Source organism: Dromiciops gliroides, chromosome 1 (genome assembly GCF_019393635.1).
Source record: "Dromiciops gliroides isolate mDroGli1 chromosome 1, mDroGli1.pri, whole genome shotgun sequence".
NCBI classification, from domain to species: Eukaryota; Metazoa; Chordata; class Mammalia; order Microbiotheria; family Microbiotheriidae; genus Dromiciops; species Dromiciops gliroides.
In genome coordinates, this window is record NC_057861.1 from 320911256 (window position 1) to 320935105 (window position 23850).

Sequence of the window (23850 nt, forward strand, 5' to 3'; positions counted from 1 at the left end):
TGTGCTTGTTGTGGATGCTATTCCTCCATCTCCTGACAGGGGGTATTTTTTCTGGATGTCACCCAGGCCACTTGACTTTCCTGGCTTCAAGTCCCTGCTAAAATCCCACTTTCTACAAGAAACCTTTCCTGAATCCCCTTAGTGCTAGTGACCTCTCTCTATGGATTATCTCCAGTTTATCTTGTACACATCCTGTTTGTACATAGTTGTTTGCATATTGTTCTCCAGTTAGACTGTGAGCTCTTTGGAAATAGAGACTGTTTTTTGTCTTGTATTCTCCTTACTTATCACAAAGGCTGAAACAGAGAAAGAACTTAATAACTTCTTGTTGGCAGACATGTCATGCTTATATCTACCTCTTTTCCTCCCTAGTCACCTCTTCAAAGTATTTGATTAGATTCCTTACTCCTTAATCAAAACCTCTCAGATCTTTCCAGCCAACATTGACCTTGACCTTTTCTGAATTTCTATGGTATTTAGCGTCTGTACCTATTTAGCAAGTAACTGTTTTCTAGTTATTTTATGTATCTAGATTGTGGACTTTTTGTACAGTACCATAGGGACAGGACCGTGGGCTTACTTGTTCCCAGACAACCAACATAGGATTAGACATAGTAAATACAAAATCATTACTGGCTGATTTAATCACAAAATTAGAATTAAAACTGGACCTTTTAGGCCAACTCACACTTAAACAGAAATGTTATCTCTAACTGTCCTAACAAATGATCATCTAGCCTTTTCTTCATTTTTTCCCCTCAGAGGCAATTGGGATTAAATGATTTGCCTAGGGTCATACAGATTGTGCCTGAAACCAAATGTGAACTCAGGTTTTCCTGATTGCAGGGCTGGTGCTCTATCTACTGCCTCCACCCCCCTTCCCCAAAGCCTCCTAGTCAGTCTTTTCTTGAAGATTTCTAGGGAAAGGGGACTCATTACCTCTCACTTTTTAATTTTGGTGAAGTTCTAATCGTTGAGAAATATTTCCTTCTAGTCATCTGTATTCTGTCTCTCTGTAATTTTGACATCGATCCTAGGTCTGTTCTCTGGGGCCAAGAAGAATGAGGATCATCTTTTCAAATTGATCCACTCATATGTTTGAAGATCACAGTCATGTTGTCCTCTAGGTCTTCGCTAAGTCTCCTATGCCTTCTCATCTCTATGCTAAACTGTAACGATTGGAATGACGCCACCTGCTGGAGACTTACTGTAGAAGAGTTCCACCCATGAAGTGAAGGTCTTTGAGGGCAAGACCAGGAGTCTTTTCTTTGGTGTCAAGAAGTGACGCGGGCTAATGGGAGGAGGAAGGAAGAGACTGGCGCTCAGTCTCGCTCTGCTTTCCTTTGGACTCTGGTGGAGAGCGGAGCTAGAAATGTGCTCTCCCTTTAATAGATAGGAATCTAGGCCTTTCTCTCTCTTTACCAAATTCTTATTCTCCTTAATAAATGCTTAAAAGTCTAACTCTTGCTAAAGCTTATAATTTATTGGCGACCACCCATTGGATATTTTAGACAGACTAGCTAGAATTTTAGCCCTTAACAAAACATTTCTAGTTCTTTTAACAAATCCTGGTCTGCATGGTTTCTAGACCTTTCATTGTCTTGGTCAATGTCTTTTCTAAAATGTGGTCCCCAGAAACTAGACACAATATTCCAGACATAGTATGTGGAATACTGAGAAACTATCATTTCCTTCACTCTGGACATGAAGCTTCAGTTAGTAAACGCTAGGTGGTGCAGTGGTTCTGGGTCTGAAGTCAGGAAGACAATTCAAATCTGGCCTCAAGACACTTCCTAGCTGTGTGACCATGGGCAAGTCACTTAACCCTATTTACCTTGGTTCCTCATCTGAAGAACAAGCTGGAAAAGGAAATAGTTAATAGCAAACCACTCCAGTGTCTTTGCCAAGAAAACCCCAAATGGGGTCAAGAAGAGTCTGACATGACTGAACAACAATAAAGATTCAATTAGCCTTTTCGCTGCCATAAAAGTGTGATATCCTACCTTCCCTTAATGGCTCGTTAATATTAAATGAAGCATCATTTATGAATTCATCTAAATGCTCATCTCTTGATCATGAGTTTCATAAGTACTGTGTGAAATAGGACTCTAGTGTGTCCTAAGTTTATCTTTTTTTAATTCCAAGGGTAGTTCCTTAGGCCTTTGCTAAGATCTGCAGAACAGCTTTTCATTTTTATGGACTTGAAGCATGGTCCCCTTCAGACAGACTGAAGTCCATCTTTGACTTTCTATACTTGAAGAGTCCTAATTTAAAAACATTACTCCTGCAGCAGCACCTCCCCATCCCCACTTCCAGACCCCATTCACCTCCATTCCCTTCCTACTAATCCAACTATTTCTGAATCACAGAAACCAAGGACTGGAAGGGAATTTAGAGGTCACTTAATCCAACCCGTGTCTGAATGAGAATCCCCTCTGGAGCACACCTGACAAATGGCTAGCCAGTCTTTGCTTGAAGACCTCCTTTGAAGGAGAACCTGCCCCATCCCTGCCTCTTTAGGCAGTTCATTTCCTATTTGGTTTGTTCTAAGTGTTAGGAAGTTGTCTCTCCCCTTAAGCCTAACTTTGCCTCTGCAACTTCCTTTGCTTTTAGTTTTGTCTCCCGTGGGGAGCCAAAGGAAACAGTTCTTCAAATATTTGAAGACAACCATCCTATTTTCCCCCAAAGCCATTTTGTCCAGTTCCTTCAGCCAATTCCCATATCCCATGATCTTCACCATCCTTCTTGACTGACTCACAGTTTATCCTCCTCCTTCCTAAAATGCAATGTACCATTAAAATTTAAAATTGGGTGTCCAGATCTTTCCCTAATATACCATAGTGTTTCTGCTCTCTCTACTTATGTATGTGTGCATTGAAGCCTACTTTACAGAGTTTGAGAGTAACAACCTTTATTCGTTCAAATGAATGTTTAAATATAAAATATTTATTAAAAATAAAATGTTTAAATATGTCATATTCACTTTTACAAGGCATATCAAGATTAGCATAGTGTTATATAGCAAGAAGAGACAGGGGAGGTGCTATGTATCATGTAAAGAGTCCTGAGCTAGGAGGCAGGAGACGGAGTAGGGCAGAATAGTGAAAAGAGAGTGGGGGGTGCAGCTAGGTGGCTCAGTGGATAGAGCACCGGCCCTGGAGTCAGAAATACCTGAGTTCAAATCCGGCCTCAGACACTCAACACTTACTAGCTGTGTGACCCTGGGCAAGTCACTTAACCCCAATTGCCTCACTAAAAAAAAAAAGAAAAGAAAAAAAAAAAGAAAAGAGTGCTGGGTTGGGAGTCAGAGGTTCAAATTCCACTTCTACTACTTAGGAAAAAAACCCCAAAACCCCTACTAGATTTGGAGGATTTGGAGTTAGAGGGCATACGTTCAAATTTTGGCTCTCTCATTTGCTACCTGTGTGACTTTGGGAAAGTCATCTTAACTCTCTGGGTCTCAGATTCCTACTCTACAAAATGAGGGGATTTGATAAGATGAGCTCTAAGGTACTTTGTCTAGAGGCAGCCAGGTGGCCCAATGGATAGGGTGCTGAGCCTGGAGTTAGGAAGTTGTTCAGTCAGTTCAGGAGTCAGTTGTGTTCAACTCTTCAGGACCTCATTTGGGGTTTTCTTAGCAGAGATAGTAGAGTGGTTTACCACTTCTTTCTCCAGCTCATTTTACAGATGAGGAAATTGAAGCAAACAAAGCTAATTGACTTGCCCAAAGGACAGATCTGGACTCAGGAAGTTGTCTTCCTGATTCCAAGCCTAGTGCTTTATCCATTGTACCACCTCTCTGGCCTGGAGTAAGCGAGACCTGAGTTCATATCCAGATACACTATTGTGACCCTGAGCAAGTCATTTAAACCTCTATCTGCCTCAATTTCCTCAAATGTAAAATGGAGATAATACCAGTACCTACTCCCCTGAGTTGTTTTGAGGATCAGATGAGATAATAACTGTGAAGTGCTTAGCACAGTGCCTGGAATATAGTAGGTGCTTAATAAATGTTCATTTCCTTCCTTACAGCTCTGGATACCATCATCCTAAATCTGTAAGTGGGAATAAGACTTGCTCCTTCAGCTTTAAAGAATTGTCATGAGGATCAACTGAGAAAATTTGTGAAAGCTTTTTAAAAAGAACTTGTTACAAAACCCAAAGTACTATTATTGTCATTAGGATAGTCTCCAAAACTACAAATTCAAGAAATACACAGTTGAGAGACAGCATTGGTGTAGTGGGTGACCTTGGGCATCACTTAACCTCTCTGCATCTCAGTTTACTCATCAGTAAAAGGAGGGGTTTGGACTCAGTGGCCCCCAACGGTCTCTACAGCTTCAAACCTATGATTCTATTAGCCTGTGATCTTCATCATAAAAAATGAGGGTATAGACTTGATCTTGATATTCCTTCTAGTGCTTCTATGAGATTGCCTGAATTTCCTTTTTTTTTTTTTTTTGGCGGGGCAATGAGAGTTAAGTGGCTTGCCCAGGGTCACATAGCTAGTAAGTATCAAGTGTCTGAGGCTGGATTTGAACTCAGGTCCTCCCAAATCCAGAGCCAGTGTTTTATCCACTGTGCCATCTAGCTGCCCCCTTCTAAAACCATGATCCTGTGACAGTAACTGGAATGTAGTTAGCACTTAATAATGCTCTGTCTATCCAACATCATTAATTTGGGTTACTGAGGATAAAAGGAGTATATTTTGTGGCAACTGGCTGGGATGGCTAGAATCATCAATTTGGTCAGAATGTATAAAAAGGCTTCATCAGAAACATACTACTACTACTACCACCACCACCATCATTATCACCACACCTCCACTACCATTTATATAGTTTTTAATATTTGCCAGGAACTGTGACAAATACTTTACTGTTATTGCTGCTGCTGTTGCTATCACCACCAGCACATGTAGAAAGAACACTTTATGTTCCTGAAAACCCTCTCTGATTCATTATTTCAATTGATTCCTCTTGAATTCTCATCACTCTTTCAAGCCTTGTTGAGATTATGTTTTTCCCTTTTCCCCCTTTTTTACATATTTATGAAATAAAGCAAGCATTTCCATAACATAGTACAATAAAAAAGATGATTGTACATGAAACTGCAAATCTACTATTCCTTGCAAATATACAACAAAATTATCATGTATATTTATTTTTCTTCTTTTTTTTTTTCACTCCCTACCCCTCCACATGCATTCCACCCTAGAGACGGCTACCATTAAACACAAACACATACTTCTAGTTATCTTTTCTTTCTCTGGATGCAGACAGCAGCTTTCTTCATATGTCCTTAAATTTGGATATTTATAATAGTCAAAATAACTTATTCATTTAAAGTAATTATTAAAACAATATTGCTGTTACTGTATACAATGTTCTCTTGGTTCTGCTCATTTCACTTCATTATTTTATGCAAGTCTTTCCATATTTTTCTAAGATTATTGAGTCTAAGATAATTTATTATAGCACACCATGACAATCATATACCACAACTTGTTCAGCTATTCCCCAGTTGATGGGCATCCCTGCAATTTCCAATTTTTTGCCACTGCAAAGAGAGCTGCTATAAACATTTTAGAACATATAGGTTCTTTTCCTTTTTCCCTAATCATCTTTGGAAATAGACCTATTAGTGGTATTTATTCATAAATTGTTCACTTATCCATAAGTCTGATAAGTAATATGTTCCATGTTCTAATTTTCTTATAAAAACTCCTTTATATCTAAGTCATTTTGACCTTATCTTGGTAAATGGTATAACATATTGGTCTATGCCCAGTTTCTGCCATGCTGCTTTCTAGTTTTCCCAATAATTTTTTACCATATAATGAATTCTTATCCCAAAATCTTACGTCTTTACACTTATCAAATGCAAGGCTGTTGTGTTTATTTGCTATTGTAAATTTTATGTCTATTCTCCTCCATTGATCTACCTTTCTATTACTGAGCCAGTAGCAGATAGTTTTGATAATTAGTGCCTCATAATATAGTTTAAGATTTGGTACTGTTAAACCTCCTTCCTTTACATTTAAAAAATTATTTCCTGTGCTCGCTTCGGCAGCACATATACTAAAATTGGAACAATACAGAGAAGATTAGCATGGCCCCTGCGCAAGGATGACACGCAAATTCGTGAAGCGTTCCATATTTTAAAAAAATATATATTTCCTTTTCTATTCTTGACTTTTAATTTTTCCAAATTAATTTTGTTATTTTTTAAATTCAGTATTTTTTTTGATAATTTAATTGGGATGGCACTGAATACATAAATTAGTTTGAGTAAAATTGTCAATTTCATTATATTGGCCCTGCCTACCTATGAACAATTAATATTTTTCCAATTATTTAAATCTGATTTTATTTGTATAAAAAGTTTTTTGGAATTTTGTTTATAATATTCCTGAGTTTGTTTTGGCAGGTGTACTCCCAGGTATTTTACACCATCTAGAGTTACTTTAAATGGGGTATTTTTTTTTTACTATCTCTTCTTACAGAGTTTTGTTTGTAATATATAGGAATGCTGATGATTTATGTGGATTTGCTTTATATCCTGCTACTTTGCTAAAAGTATTGTTTCAACTAGCTTTTAGTTGAGTCATTGGAATTTTCCAAGTATATCATTATATAATCTACAAAAAAGAAAGTTTTATTACCTCATTCCCTATTCTGACTCCTTCTATTTCTCCCCCCCCCATCTTATTGCTATTGCTGGAATTTCCAATGTAATACTGAATAATTATAATAGTTATTTATTAAAGATTGTGATTTTTAAAAAACACTTATTGTCATCCCCTAATTTGGATGTAGCTCAGAGAAGATAGCCTTATCAGTACTAGTAACTCCTTTTTTGGTTAATTAATAGTAGAATCAAAGATTCTTGGAGTTGGAGGGGTCTTCGAAAGCATCTATTCCAATCCACATCCAAATGAAACTCCTTTTTAAAGCCCTCCTGACAAGTGGTCCTATTCTCGCCTCTTTCTGAGCACCTCTAAGTAACAGGTTGCTCATTACTTCTGCAGGAAGCTCTTGGAACACATTACTTTTTCCCAATAGAAATAGCTAACATATCCCTTCAAGCAATTCCAAATGGATTTTTTAGGTGCCAGGATGTACAAGGAAAGTGACTGGTACTACTGAAAATCTGCAGAACATTCGTGAGTGCTGTCAATTATCCTGAAACTAACACTCTATATTTCAGCCCAGAGCCGTGTATATATTGAGCCTTGTATGTGATATAACAGGAAACTTCGTGACAAAATCACACAGGACATAAGCTTGACCCTCTTAATATTTTCTACATAAACACATGCAATTGGCTGCAGGAAATACTGGTGGAGACCCCAATGCCACCTTACAACAGGAGAGCAAAAAGATCATCAGAATGAAAGTTTTCTACCATCTGGTGATCACCTGTTTTCCAGTCTAAACCTTACATTACATTACAAGCCTTTATACACTCTAGGTTCTGGAGGAACTGGACTGTGACTGTTCTCATATTCTAGCGCTGTGCATCCACAGGGGCCAAGAACTCACTCTTGCCTCTCACAATCCTTGTCTTTCTTCAAGGCTGAGTACAGGCACCATCTCCACTGTGAAGCCTCCCCTGATGCTCACAGTTGTTAGAATGTTGTTCCTTCCACCTCCCGTTTCCTTGCATTTACTAATTTGGTTACATTGTCCATCTTCCTAGTAGAATGCAAACTCTTTGGATGCAAAAACTGGTTACTTCTGTAAATGAAGTTCTGTAAGAACTTCCGCTTACCAGAGTGCCTTGCAAATTAGTAGGTATTTAATAAATAGTTTTTGGTTTCAATATTTATTATCTTCACATGTGATTTCTTTAGGAGAAGAAGCTCTATGGGAAGGAAATACCCTTTACAAATGCAGATCTGTACAAGACCAACTTAGAGCACATGTTTTGTGTCATGGATTTTCTCAGCTGCCTGGTGAAGTCTAAGAATAACGTTTTTAATGCAGTTATAAAAATGTTTTGTTTTTTTTTTTTAAGTTAATGGGCCCCAGCTTAAGAGCCCCTGTCTTAGCTGCCTCTGGCGCTGAGAGGTTAGGTGACTTCCCTAGCTTTAGAGAGCCAACATGTTATCAGAGGTAACACCTGAACCCCTCAGGCCTTCCTTAGGACAAGCTTGCTCTCTATCCACTTCAGCACCCTTTTTGCTGAGTTGGATCACAATTATATAACAGGGCACTTTTTTTTTTTTTTGCGGGGCAGTGGGGGTTAAGTGACTTTTTGAAGCACGTTCACACCCATTTGACAGATGTGTCAAGGGCAGCTGGCCACATAAACATCAAATACAGCCAGGAAATATTTGCATTGCCACAGAGAGGTCAGAGTAAAGGGAATTGCGGTGGAAGTCATCCTTCTAATCCTTTCACCAATCTCCTTATCAACTCCCTCCCGAAGAGGTGTGTTCTTAAACAACTGTAAATCAAAGTGTAGCAATCTATCAGTTCAGGGTTAATTATCATATTCCTACCTTTAGATGTTCAAACAACACTTTGTCAGGAATGCTTTTCCTTGGTCCAGTTAGCCAAGCTCTGTCTTCCATCTTCAGAAACAACTGAAGGTTGTTGCTACAAAGTCTTGACTAGTTCCCGGGAAGAGAGGTGGGTCTGCTCCTTTCCTAGCTATCTATCCAGATCCCTAAGATTGTGCTGGGAATGATTGGTTTGGGAGAAGGCTCACATGAAAGGGGGAGGGAACGTACATGAAAGGGGGAGGGAACGTAAAGGGAGGACTAGACAAATCACATCTCTTGCTTGAGCAAAGAAATCCCTGAAGAGGAGCCTGAGCTAGGGAGGAGGGGCAGTCCCCAATTTTACCTCCATGAAGGAGAGGAAGTAGGAGGTTGATGTATGTATTTGAGTCTCAAGTCTTTAGCATCGGTCAGCAGAACTGCCCCCCCCCTTCACTCCCACCCCTTCCTCAGCCTCTCTAGAGGCTGAAATCTTATGTTTAGAGCCACCGAAAAGATAATTCTGTCCACACCTATTTACTCCCTTCTCGAATAAGCACACTTGCCCTAATCTTTGTAGCTCTCAAAACATTTTATGAGTTTGACCTGTGTTTGGTTGGGGGAGGAGAAGCAGGAGCTGGGAGGAGCTGTGCTTTATGTATTGAATGATATAGTTCAGAGTGATTTGAAAAGAGATACCGAATTAATAAGAGAATTGGTTTTGCCCAATTATATATATTTATTACAAGAGGAATTCTATTTGGAAGGGGATTAGTGGGTAGTGAGTGATAGATGCACAACTCCTCCCCTTCCCCTTCAAAGAAACAAATATCATCAAATATCATCAAAAAATCAAATATCATCAGTAAAACATATTCGAAAATGTTCAGAAGAAAACAATTGCAAAAGGGGACACACATAGAGCTATTTTGTTTCTACTTAGTTAAATCTCTCTCTCCCTCTCCTCCCCCCTCTCTTTTTTCTCTCTTCTCTCCCTCCCTCCCTCTCACTTACACAGAACTTTTTTTTTAATGTACATAACAGAAGTTCATAGTTTCTTATCCAGTCCTCTTATCTTGTTCTTTGTATATTTGGGTTTTTGTGTGTTGGGATGATTATTAAAGTCCTGATAAGAAAGAAAAAAGGTATAAAATCCTATGCAAACATGTAAGGTTTTATTCTGATGATAGTCACTTACAGAAAGTGGTAGAGAGCATGGTATGAATTGCCATGTCATTTGAGTGCAATATTTATAGGACTTATGAATCCCTACATCTCCTTAAGCAGGTTACCTTCTTGGTCAGGGAACTGGAATATAAGGAAGGCTAGACAAAGCCCAAGAAATATTGGCTGGATCTTACTGCCCCTAGAGTTGGAGTTCTTCCCCTGCAGTCCACACATCCTAAGGGGCCTGTTAATAGATTGGGGGGGGGGGTGTCTGTGAACTTGGGGGAAAGTGGCACTAACCTAACTGGGAGAACTTGGCTGAAAGTGGTTCTAACTCTAACTGAAGTGTAGTAGTACCTTCCGTTATGATTATTTTTTAAACCATTTTAAGAAGAGATCCATAGACTTCACCAGGCTGTTGAGAACCCTTATTCAATCTAAAGGATAGTGAAATGCTGTCTTGTTATATTTCCTGTAAATAAGGCAGCTAGGTGGCACAGTAGATAGAGCATGGGCCCTGGAGTCAGGAGGACCTGAGTTCAAATTTGACCTCAGACGCTTGACACTTACTAGCTGTCTGACCCTGGACAAGTCACTTAACCCCAATTGCCTCACCAAAAAAAAAAGACTTGAGAACCTTGGGCAGCTAGGTGGCACAGTGGATAAAGCACTGGCCCTGTATTCAGGAGGACCTGAGTTCAAATCCAGCCTTAGACACTTGACACTTATCAGCTGTGTGACCCTCGGCAAGTCACTTAACCCTCATTGCCCCACAAAAAATAAAATAAAACTAAATAAATAAATAAAATAAAAACTTCCTGTAAATACAGGGAGACAGACCAAGCCAGAAGCTGAAGGCAAATAGCAAACTGGGGTACCAACCTTATGTTTTATGAGCTTGTGTCTTTCAGAGACTGCCATAGGCAAAACTATGTCACACACAGGTGAAGTGTGTCTTGGAAGTGCCACACCTCCCTTTCCAGCACTCCTTTCCATATTCCTACTCTCCTAATCCCTCTGGTTTCACATACCTTATCCCATTCTTGCTTTTAAGGACTTGTTAAACTCATCTCTATAAGATATTAGCTGATTAAGGTTTAAGAAGATAACGATTCAGGTTGATGGGAGGAAAAGGTTTCGGTACCTAAAGAATAAAAAAAGTTAACACATATTTGTTGAATTAAAAAGAAAATTAGTATGACCATGGGCTGTAAGCTAGACTTTGAAATCATCTAGTCCCAGTGCCTTTTTTTTTTAACAGATGAGGAAACTGAGGCCCAGAGAGGTTCAGTTACTTGCCCAAAATGACACAGGTCATAAGTAACAAAGCTGGCATTCAATCTCAAGTCTCCAGGCATTAGATTCTTTTAGATTCTTTTTTTTTATAGGGACTAATTTTATTTCTTTTGAAAAAATGTTTAAATTTTATTTTATTTTCAGTTCATGGAACAAAACAAACATTTCCATAATACAGTATAATAAAAAGATGACTGCACATGAAACTATGAATCTATCATGTACAACTTGCTATTCCCTCCAAATATACAACAAAGTTATCATGTAAATTTCTTTTTTTCTTTCTCCCCCTTCCCCTAGAGATGGCTACCATTAGATACAAATATATATATGCAAAATTGTTCTATACATACTTCTATTTATTAGTTCTTTTTTTGGATGCAGATAGTGTATTTCTTCATGTGTCCTTTATTTTTAATTTGTGTATTTATAATAGTCAAAATGACTTAGTTGCTCAAAGTAAATTTTTTTTTTTTTTTTGCGGGGCAGTGAGGGTTAAGTGACTTGCCCAGGGTCACATAGCTATTAAGTGTCAAGTGTCTGAGGCTGGATTTGAACTCAGGTTCTCCTGAATCCAGGGCCACTGCGCCACCTAGCTGTCCCCAAAGTCATTCTTAAAACAATATTGCTGTTACAATGTTCTCTTGATTCTGCTCATTTTGCTCTTCATCACTTTGTGCAAGTCTTTCTATGCCTAATTTTTTGTGTTTATTTGTTTTGTTTTCTTGCAGGGCAATAAGGGTTAAGTGACTTGCCCAGGATCAAGTGTCTGAGACCGGATTTGAATTCAGGCCCTCCTGAATTCAGGGTCAATGCTTTATTCACTGTGCCACCTACCTGCCCCTTTCTAGGCCTTTCTAAGATCACTGAGCTCATCATGTCTTAGCACAGTAGTATTCCATCACAACCATACACCACAACTTGTTCAGTCATTCCCCAATTAATGGGGATTCCTGCAATTTCCAGTTCTTTGCCACTACAAACAGAGCCACTAAAAACATCCCATTCTATTCAAAGTTATAATTACTATTGGTAAATGTTCTTCCATAATATTTTTACTCGCTATTTTCTCTCAGCCTCTTTTTTTTTTTTACTTTATCCCTGTTACCTTATCTTCACTCCCGACTTTAACCACCCCCTCCAAGAGTGCTCCCCATAGCCTCCCCCCAATCTCAATCCACACACCCTTCCAAAAGTCCTCCCTCTTCCTCTCCCCACACCCCTCAATCACTATCCCCCATTCAACAAGCATTTATGAAGAGAAAGAGAGAGAGAGAGAGAGAGAGAGAGAGAGAGAGAGAGAGAGAGAGAGAGAGAGAGAATGTGTGTGTGTGTGTGTGTGTGTGTGTATGTGTAGGGCAGGGCTTCTTAATCTTTTTCCAGTCTCCACCCCTTTTGGCCCAAGACATTTTTTGGTTTTTTGTTTTGTTTTGAGGCAATTGGGGTTAAGTGACTTGCCCAGGGTCACACAGCTAGTAAGTGTTAAGTGTCTGAGGCCGGACTTGAACTCAGGTCCTTCTGACTCCAGGGCTGGTGCTCTATACCTATTTTATATACCTATATAACTGGGGACCTGTAAAAATGTCTTGGGCAGGGGCAGCTAGGTGGCACAGGTATATAAAATAGGTATACAAATCAAACATTTATTACCAAGTTTTTTGCAACCCCCACATTCAGTTATGAAACCCCCATATGGGGTTAAAACTCACAGTTTAAGAAACTTTGGTCTTTGGGAGGCTAGAAGGCAGAAGTGAGGAGAGAGAGCATTCCAGGCATGGACATAGCCAATACAAAGATCTGCTGTTGGGAGATGAAGTGCATGTGCAAGAAAGAGCAAAGAGGCCCGTGTCACTGGATTGTGGAATACATTAAGGGAAGTCAAGCATAGGACAACAAGAAAGGGGAGAAGGGGCCAGGTTGTGAAGGGCTTTAAAAGTCAAGCAAGGGGCAGCTAGGGGGCGCAGTGGATAAAGCACCGGCCCTGGATTCAGGAGGACCTGAGTTCAGATCTGGCCTCAGACACTTGACAGTTTCTAGCTGTGTGACCCTGGGGAAGTCACTTAACTCCAATTGCCTTACCAAAAAAAAAAAAGTGTCAAGCAAGATTTTATAGTCAAGTCCTGCCGTCCTTAGGAAGCTCCCCAGCAGCTGATAGGTTGTGGTCTTTTAGGTCTACCCCTGCTCCTCATGGCTGTGACCTAGCTTCCTATCTCACAGCTATCTCACAGCTAGAAGATGGGGGCTAGGGGAGGGTGGGCCTGGCTCTATCTCATGCCATTGGACAGTAAGCCAATCATCCTTATAATTCATTCCCTTTTCTGCATTGCTAAAATAAACTTTTTTTTCTTCTACAACTCCCACTTCCTTAAATTTTAGGTGCCTTCACAGACTGCTCCTTTCACCTTATCAGTTCCCTACTGTTCCCTTCCCAAGTTCATGTTTATTACCTCCTTAGCTGAAGAGGCAAGAGCTCATTCTATCCTCATGCATTCCTAGGACTCAGAGCAAACTGGCTCCTTCTTGGGGGCCAGGAAAGAAGGAGGGGACTTCTAGCCATTGGGAGTGAAGGAAAACCCACATTTTGCAGAGGTAGCAACATCGTCCCAAAGTCCCATTCCTCAGGAAGGAAGCTCTTTACCGAATCCCTAGCCATGTCCCATAGTTCTTACCTAAGGGGTACCTATGAGACCCTTCCAGCCTCATCTCCTGGCCCAGGGTCTCCCTTACCTCATTGTTGAGCTAGTTGACAATTCTATTAGGGCTCCTTGCAAATCCAGCACTGGGGGCTTCTGCTCCTTGGTGCAAAGCACATCCTTTCAGTAGATTCCAGCAGCTGGCCTCTTGCCAACCCCTCCTCCCATAGCCCCCCCTCCCCACCTCTGCACCTGCTAACTTCTCACACCTGCTGCTCCTCAGCCCCAACAGAGTCCCTCAGTCCAGTTTGTTCCCTGGCAGCACCAAGCCCGCCTGATTCCTGGATAGGCCCCAGTTGGGGCAGTTACAGTGCTTGGCTTCCCCCTCCTATGTTGGCAACAGTTCCCTCAGTCTTTTTCCGGGGGCCCCTTTTATTTAGCCCGGATGTGTGGTTTGGTTTTTTTTTTTCTTTATTCTTGTTCTTTTTCTATGGGTAGGACCAGCCCTCACAAAATTGAGAAGTGGCTCAAGTTTGGATTTAAGCCCTTCTTTTCTGGACCCCCTTTATCTGCGTCTCTCATGTGGCTTCATGCCTGCCTACCATCTCCAGCCCACACACATCCTCCAAGATTCCACATCTTCTTTAAAATCCTCAAGTCAGTATCTCAGTCTCTGGGTCTCTGCCCTCTGCTAGTGGGTGGTAATAGGTTAGTTACTCGGAAGTGATTCAGAGTCACTGAATCTCAGAACAGAAATCCCCTCCAAAACAGCTCAGCAAATTGTCTTGCTGGGAGGGTTCTAGTAGTGGTCAAAGGAATTTCAGACACCTGTGGCAGATGGGTGTCTAGGGAAATAATTTTGAGAATTGGAAGGTTTTTTGTAAAATATAAACTCCTCAGATCAGAGACCATTTTAATTTTAGTCTCTATGTCCCCCACATCTAGCACAGAGTAGGCAGTTCTAAAAGTTTGTTGAACTGGGAAGCCAGCCTTTACAAACCATGTGACATAAACAGTTCCCTACTATGGCCTGAGGCTGGGGCTGGGGCAAAGCACATACTGCGGAGGACTTTTAAAGAGATTAAAGATGTTTTGTTGTTACTGACTCCAAGAGATTAAATGCTTGGCATTCAGAAAAGGGATTCTCTATCTGTGTCCTCTCTCCCTGAAAGCTATTTTTTTTAATCTGTTCACCCTGATGAAAAGGGTGTGTACAAAAGCAATCCCCAGGATGTGTACTTTGAGTAGCTTTTAGAGAAGTCTCTGAATCTTGAAATGATAGAATGGATTTTAACTTTAATCTGAATTTGGAGCTGATGTGGGCAGGAAAATTTGGGGTTAAAATGATCATGAGTCGTCCCAAAAGAATTACAAGACTCAGTAACTCAGTTTACCAAGTTTTATTGCAATGCTGAGAGTGATCACAGGGAGAGAACCAGAAAAGTAGAAAGGTATCTCTCGAATAGTGAAAGAAAAGACAGTTATATTTATAGTATAGATAAATTGATTATCAATCTCATTATAATAACCTCCACCTTGGGGAGGTACAAAGGAGGGCCTGTCCTACTCATTATAATATTCTCCACCTAGCGGTGTTACAAGGGAGGGCTTATCCTAATTTGGAGTTCCTGGGGTCCTAAGCCAACCCCTGAGGCGGGTACCTTTTTCAGTGGAGGTGTGTTTGGAGGTGTAACAATTGGAATGACGCCACCTGCTGGAGACTTACTATAGAAAAGTTCCACCATGAAGTGAAGGTCTTTGAGGGGAAAAGCAGGAGTCTTTTCTTTGGCGTCAGGAAGTGATGTTTGCTGGTGGGAGGAAGAAGGGGGGAGCCTGGCACTCTGACTGGGCTCTCTTTCCTGGGGACTCTGGCGGAGAGTGGAGCTAGAAATGCTCTCTCCCTTTAATAGATAGATGAATGTAGGCCTTTCTCTCTCTCTTTACCAAATTCTTATTCTCCTTAATAAATGCTTAAAAGCCTACCTCTTGCTAAAGCTTATAATTAATTGGCGACCACTCATTAGATATTTTAGACAGTTTAGCTAGAATTTTAGCCTTTAACAGAGGGTTTACATGTCATAAGGTGAATCTGGGGACAAATTTGTCCTTTTCTGCACATGCCTCTTAATGATTTCTATGGCTAGTTTCAAAATATAATCATTTTTCTTTAGAATTTCTATAGCCTTGTCATTTCCTTTATTGTTATTTGACTTGACCTGTTTTTATGGGTACTGATCACTGTGGGTACGAGAACCCCGCATAAGTTATCCATTAACTGGGGTCTAATTCCCTTTTGGAGCTAATATTTGAATTAAAGCTTGGGTCTTAGGTTTTTCTGTTAACCCTTTTTTCACCTCCTACATCAGAGCCTTTAAATGTAGGGTGCTGGAGACTTCACTGTATGTTTGTGGAAGTCATAGACAATGACCATCTGGCCATTGTGAGTTCTTTCCTGTCCTTGGGTCTATAAGGTATTTGGAGTCCCTTGTGCCTGGTTGAAGAAGGAACTGGAGCCAAGAAAACTGGAACCAGGGGCCAGTTAGGTACTCCCAATTGTCCCAGCAGTGGGGAAGGTAATGTTTGCCACTGCTGGATTAGGTTGATAGTTTAGAGAACAGCAGAAAACTGTAAGGGATCTGAGAGGGTCCCAGGGTCCTAGCCTCCATTCTATCCCACACATCCCTTCTGGATGTTATCTTACTCAAAAACCTTCAAAGACTCTCCACTGTCAACCAAATAAAGTCTGCACTTTTCAACGTGACATTTAAGGCCCTCCGCAATCTTCTTGTGGCCCATTTCCCCCTAATCTTATATTATTTCTTTTCACATATTGTTCTATGTAACTAAAATATAGTAATTGTACCTACTTGATCATATCTCATGTATTTCCATTTTTGCTCATGCTATTTCCTATGTTTGGAATGCCCTTTCCAACCTTTTAGAATTCCTTAATCTCTTTCTATTGAAATTTGATCCCTCTTTCAAGGCTTACTTTAAATATTGTCTCTGCAATGAAAATTTCCCTGATGTCCCCAGCACAGCCTCATATGGGGGGCAAAACTCTCCAGTATAAGCAGAACCAGATTAAAATGGAATTGGAAAATGTTTAGCAAAATAAATAATAATCCAATGCAACATAGATAATGCCAATTTGTGGTCTTCTAAGTCAACAAGCCGCTCAGGAAATTTGTTTCAATGTGAGTTAGACACCACTGCCCTATAGCACTTGGCATAGTACCATGACTATTATAGTCATTTAACATATTTCTGTAGATCAAAGATACTGAAAAAATACACGATGGCAAAAAATGGCTATGAATTCAGTGAGGCTTTAAAATCATTTTATATTTTGTTAACCAAAACAATGGTTGCCTATGTTTGAAACATAGTAGGACAATAGGGACAGAGATTTTAGGACTTGAAGGGTCATTAGAGGTCATGTAGTCTTCATTTCATAGGGGTGAAGTGATTTGCCCCAAATGTAAGACATTTCAGTCTAGAAAAGGTTATTCATGCTCTATTTTGTTCAAACAAATAAACAAATGGCCATGCTTGGCATGCCCAAGAATCTACTAATTTCTTGAAACAGCTTCAAGGCCTTACGCTTGGTAACCCCTTATCTAGTCCCACAAACCATTTCCAATTTACCAAGTTTTATGTTCTAAATGTTCCTTTGCTAGTTAGATGTTGCAAGTTTGGAATACATTTATTTATTTCTTCTACAGAAACAATGTTATATGTGGCTATAAAGCTCTTTCAGCAAACCACATGAGTCTGTTTAACTCATCACATGCCTAAGTAAGGAAAGGCATTGAGGTATAGTGCACAGGTAGCCTCTAAGCCAGGTGGACCTGGGCTCAAGACCTGCCTTAGACACATACTAGCTGTGTGACTCTCTAAAAAGTCTCTTAATCACTCAATCCTCTAGACCCAAGGTGTCAAACCAGATTAAAGTGTAAGTGGTAAATGCTTAACAAAATAAATAAAAATATAATGCAATATAGATAACATTAATTTGTGGTTTTCTAAGGTAGAAATGACAGCTAGGTATCTGTTTCTATTTAAATTTGATACCACTCTTCTAGGAAGCTCTCTAAGACTAGAAGTTTCAGAGAAGTTGATGATCTGCTTTGGTAGACAGAACTCTCTCACCTTGGACTTCCCTGGTGAATCTCAATGGTGAATCCCAATACCAATTCCTTGTTGAATAGCAATGAAATTACAAGTGCAGTATGAATTCCTATACTGTGCTAATTATGGTCCTGAAGAACCTCCTTATTTAATAGAAATGCTTCTATGGAAAAATTAATTCATAGTTCCAATTTGGAATGTCTGCAACATTCTTCCCTTTCCTGTCTTCCTACCATTGCTCTAACCTCCTCCACCCCCAATTCCAATGGGAGAATCTTCATAGAAGATTCACACACAAACACACACACACACAACAGAGTTATAAATCTGTCTGTGTACATGTGCATGTTTACATACATATATAGTTACATACATGTATACACACACTTAAACTTACATACATATATATTCATTAGAGATTGGCCTGTACTTTTCTTTCTCTTTTTTATATCTCTATCATTTAGGTGTCAAGAACATATCTGTCTCACAGGAGGAGTTTAATAGGGTGCCGCCTTTCTCTTATAGCCCTGAGGAAAACCCACACCCTACATTCTATTTTTCAAAATAATTTATTTGATGTTACATGTTTATTTTTTGGAATAGCTGATAGAATTTACTTGTAAATCCATTTGGACTTGATTGTTTTTTTCTCCACCTTTGCAGAAGTGAATTTGTTATTCGTTCAACATTATTATTGTTACAATTATTTTAAATTGATTTTTGTTATTCTGATTATTTTTTTAAAATCATCTCAATCTTTTAGCTTGTCAGTTTTGTTGACATATAATTAAGCAAAAAAATGTCTTCTAATCAATATATTTCCCTCCTGGATCATTGCCATGAGGAACATGTGTAAGACAGGTTATAGTGGAGAGTTCTGATAAAAGGTGATCCACTGGTGAAAGAAATGGCAAACCATTCCAATATTTTTGCCGGGGAAACCCCACAGACAGTATTAAAATGACGTAAGATATGATACCAGAAGAGGAGCCCCTCAAGTTGGAAGGTATGCAACACTCTACCAGGGAAAAGCAAAGTACAACTACAAATAACTCCAGAAAGATTGAAGTGACTGGGCCAAAGCCCAAAGGAAGCTCAGCTATGGATGTGTATGGTGAAAAAAGGAAAATCTAATGTAAAGATCAGTATTTCATAGGAACCTGGAATGTAAGTTCCATGAACCAAGGTAAAACCAAGGTAAAAAAGAAAAAAAAAGACATGGAATAGTCAATAAAATGGTGAGAAAGGCAGTATTGAGGGGTATAATCTCAAAAATGACAGAATGATATCAATTCAGATCCAAGGCAAACCATTCAATGTCACAGTGATACAAAATCTATATTCCAACCATTAATGCCAAATAAGTTAAAGTTAAACAGTTCTATGAAGACCTACAACATCTTCTAGAAATACTCCCATCCCCTCAAAAAAAGATGTCACATTCATCATAAGGGATTGGGATGCTAAAGTAGGAAGTCACAAGATAATTAGAATAGCATGCAGATTTGGTTTTGGAGAACAAAATGAAGCAAGGAAGAGACAAATAGAGTTTTGTTAAGATAACTTGCCGGTCCTAGCAAACAATCTTTTTCAACAACCCAAAAAGCAAGTCTACACATGGACATCACAATATGATCAATGTCAAAATCAGATTAATTATATATTTTGCAGCCAAAGGTAGAGATGCTCTATATAATAAATTAAAATAAGACTTGGAGCACACTGTGGTACTAATTATAAGTTTCTTATTGTAAAATTTAGACTTAAATTGAAGAAAAGCAGGGAAAACCATCAGATCATATGGGTATGACCTAAATAACATCCCTTATGAATATGAAGTACAAATGATAAATAGATTGAAGGGATTCGATTTGGTAGAGTGCCTGAAGAACTATGGACAGTGGTTTGTAATACTGTATGAAAGGCAGCAATAGAAAAAAAAGTTCCAAAGGAAAAAAAAGAGCAAGAAAGCAAAATGACAAGAAAGCAAGAAAATGATGATGACAACAATATTCCAAAGAAAAAGAAGAGCAAGAAAGCAAAAAGTCTAATGAAGCTTTACAAATAGTTGAGGAAAGAAGAAAGTGAAAGGTAAAGAAAAAAGGGAAAGATATGACCAACTGAATGTAGAATTCCAGACAATAGAGAGATAGGAAGGTTTTCTTAAATAAGAAATGCAAGGGGCAGCTAGGTGGCACAGTGGATAGAGCACCAGCCCTGGATTCAGGAGGACCTGAGTTCAAATCTGACCTCAGACACTTGACCCTGGGCAAGTCACTTAACTCCAATTGCCCAGCACAAAAAAAAAAAAGGCAATGCAAAGAAATAGAGGAAAACAATAGAATGGGAAAGGTGAGATCTCTAAGAAAATTAGATGCATCAAGGGAACATTTCATGCTAAAATGGGCATGATAAAAGAAAAAAATAGTAGGGACTGAACAGAAATAGAAGAGATTAAGAAGATATGTCTAGAATATACAGAACTATAGAAGAAAGATCATAACATGACTAATAACCATGATGGTGTGATTACTGATCTAGAGCCAGACATCCTAGAGAATGAAGTCAAATGGGCCTTAGGAAGCATTGCTAACAATAAGGCTAGTGGATAGTGGGAGGTGACAGAATTCTAGCTAAGCTATTTAAAACCTTAAAAGATGATACTGTTAAAGTGCTGTACTTACTATGCAAATTTGGAAAACTCAATAGTGACCACTGAATTGGAAAACATCAGTTTATGTCACAGTCCTAAATAAGGTCAATGCCAAAGAATATTCACATTACCAGACAATTGTGTTCATTTCACGTCAACAAGGTTTTGCTTAAGATTCTACAAGCTTGGGGCAGCTAGGTGGCACAGTGGATAAAGCACCGGCCCTGGATTCAGGAGTACCTAAGTTCAAATCCGGCCTCAGATACTTAACACTTACTAGCTGTGTGACCCTGGGCAAATCACTTAACCTCCATTGTCCCCCCCCCCCACACACACAAAAAGATTCTACAAACTAGGCTTTAGTAATATGTGAACTGAGAATTACAAGAGGAGCAGGCTGGTTTTTGAAGAGGCAGAGGAACTAGAGACCAAATTGCCAATATTCGCTGAGTTATGGAGAAAGCGAGAGAGTTCCAGAAAAACACCTACTTCATTGACTATACACTAATACCTTTCATTGTGGATCATAACAAAGTGTGAAAAATGCTTAAAGAGATAAGAGTACCAGATCATCTTACTTGTCCTGAGGTACTTGTATATGGCAACAGTTAGAACCAGGCATGGAACAACTGATTGGTTTAAGATTGGGAAAGAAGTACAACAAGGCTGTATGTTGTCACCTTATTTATTTAACTTATATGCTTTCAACTGAACCAGAACCAGCATCCAACCTTAAGATGATTGGAGCCAAACAGAGCAGGCTAGAGACAGGTGTCAGGAATTAATTAGAAGTCTTAATTTCAAAGTGAGGAAAATAGCTTGTAAGCAAAGACATGTGCCCAAGACAGTATGGGGAGATCTTAGTACTTATACCAATGACTACGAAGTGATCTGTAACCCTGACAATGAGGGGTAACAGCAACAATGTGACAAGTTTGATTCATAGCAGGACATTAAGATCGGAACATGGGTACTTGTCTGAGCTTGTCCGAGCTTGTCCAGTGCTTGTCCAAGCTCAGAGAACACTTGGTGCTGGTCAAAGCAATACAATAATTATGTGATTTTTGCCAGAGAGTGAAATTATCCAATGAGTGGGCTCAAAGAATTGATGTTTTGCCAAGCTAGGGGCACAGGTTTCTTGCTTGGCCTTAACTCTGTGAAACAGGGAGTTTCCTAATATCTTGTCAATGCAGAGTACATTATGTGATATTCCAGGGTGGATAAATAAAAAGGCAGAATTCAGATTGTAAGGAGAAATATCAACAATCCCAGATATGCAGATGACAGCACTCTGATGGCAGAAAGTAAAGAATTAATAAGCTGCTTGATGAAGGTGAAAGAGGAGAATATAAAAGCTGGCTCGAAGCAGAACATTAAAAAAGCTAAGATCATGACAACTGGTCAGTCCTATCACATACTAGTAAACAGAGGGAGAAGAAATAAATGGAAACAGTGTCATATTTTATATTCTTGGGCTCAAAGATCTCTGCAGACAGTGACTGAAGCCATGAAATTAAAAGAATCTTGGTCCTTGGAAGGAAAGCTATGGCAAATCTGGACAGCATACTAAAAAGCAGGCACCACCTTACTGACAAAGGTCTGTATAGTCAAAGCTGTGGTTTTGTGAGAGTTCGACTATAACGAAAGCTGAACACCACAGCACTGATGCTTTTGAACAGTGGTACTGGAAAAGACTTTTGGGAGTCCTGAGAGAAATGATTTTTTTCTCTTCCAATTTAATAGCTAATTATTAAAATTGTGGCAATGTAAGCCCCCCCCCCCGCCACCCCCTATTTCCTTGCCCAATCTTTCAAGGACAGGGATGATGGAAGACAGAATTAAAATTCTCCTCATTCTGGGTATTGCTACTCTACCCAACTCGATTGGATTTTCTGCTTAGGCTAGGGTGGGGGTAGATTTTTTTTTTTAAGTGAGGCAATTGGGGTTAAGCGACTTGCCCAGGGTCACACAGCTAGTAAGTGTTAAGTGTCTAAGGCCTGATTTGAACTCAGGTCCACCTGACTCCAGGGCCAGTGCTCTATCCACTGTGCCACCTAGCTGCCCCATATAGATTTTTTAAATAGATTGCCTAAGGCTAGGGGTGGTCTGGCTATAGGGATAGTCTCTCTTTGACATGACGTCACTCTCAGCCCCTCACTGTAAAATTCATTCTCTCATTGTTAACCAATCAGAGTTGACTGTCATCCTCAGGAATACCCCTCTTTCAAGGGTATATAAGCCAGGTGCCTGCAGCCATGATTGTCTTTGGAATTTGAGGGTGCCATGGGCCTTTTATTAAAATGCTGGCATTATTAATAAGGTGATTAAATTATCCAGAAATTATGTCTCTCAAACTTTTTTTTTTTTTTGGTGAGGCAATTGGGGTTAAGTGACTTGCCCAGGGTCACACAGCTAGTAAGTGTCAAGTATCTGAGGCTGGATTTGAACTCAGGTCCACCTGACTCCAGGGCCGGTGCTCTATCCACTGTACCACCTAGCTGCCCCTCTCAAACTTTTTAAACCTCACAGTTCCTTGGACAGCAAAGCAATCAAATCAATCAATTCTTTAAAAAATTAGTTCAGATTATTCATAGGAAGGACAAATACTGAAGCTGAAGCTTAAATATTTTAGCGACATAATAAGAAGATAGGAGTCATTGGAAAAGACCCTGAATTTTGGAAAGATTGAAGGCAAAAGGAGAAGGGGACAGTAGAGGATGAAATGGATAGACAATTTCCTGGAAGCAATAAATATGAGCTTGAACAGACTTAGGGAGATAGTGAAGGATAGAAGGGTCTGGTGTGCTATAGTCCATGGGGGTCAAAAGGAGATGGATATGGTTGAATGACAGAATAACAACAATCAATTTATTACCTCTTCAACTATTTTGAACTTTCCTATTTCATTTTTGAGCACAATAATTTGGTTTTTCTTTCCTTTTGAGGCAAAAGATTTGTATTTTTTTAACGAGCTGATAGTTTTGTTTTTTTTCAATTTAATGAGTTTTCGTTTTTTTTGATTTTCAGAATTTAAAATTTGTGTTTAGTTGGGATTTTTAGAGAAATGCCAAATTCATCAGTTAGTTATCTCTCTCTTTTTTTTTTTTTGGTGAGGCAATTGGGGTTAAGTGACTTGCCCAGGGTCACACAGCTAGTAAGTGTCAAGGGTCTGAGACTGGATTTGAACTCAGATCCTCCCGAATCTAGGGCCAGTGCTCTATCCACTGCGCAACCTAGCTGCCCCTTACATGCTATTTTCTAACCAAACCAGATCACAAGATCTTACTCAAACTGCACTTGCGATGTCCCATTCCATTCAATGGCATCAACCTCTGGATAGAGGTATGCCTGGCATAAGGAATCAACACTTGGTCCAAGTACCACCTCCTCTGAGAAACCTTTCCTGATACACTTCTCCAATTCCCTAAGCTATTAGGACCCGTCCTTCTCATATATTTGTGAAGTACTTTATCTTATATCTTCTT

The 23850-nt window shown here is 39.5% G+C and overlaps 1 protein-coding gene and 1 non-coding gene across 2 annotated transcripts in view; one reads left to right on the top strand and one right to left on the bottom strand.

Moving 5' to 3' along the window:
* Positions 1 to 13795, bottom strand: part of SLC14A1 (solute carrier family 14 member 1 (Kidd blood group)) — a 112842-nt gene extending 99047 nt beyond the window's left edge. The window contains exon 1 of the mRNA XM_043978890.1: positions 13676 to 13795. The gene's annotated coding sequence lies outside the window, so the exon portion shown is untranslated. The remainder of the gene's footprint in view (positions 1 to 13675) is intronic.
* LOC122737438 lies at positions 6057 to 6163 on the top strand. Its single transcript, XR_006354273.1, has one exon. It is a non-coding gene; the product is annotated as a U6 spliceosomal RNA (small nuclear RNA).
* Positions 13796 to 23850: the final 10055 nt, after the last annotated feature.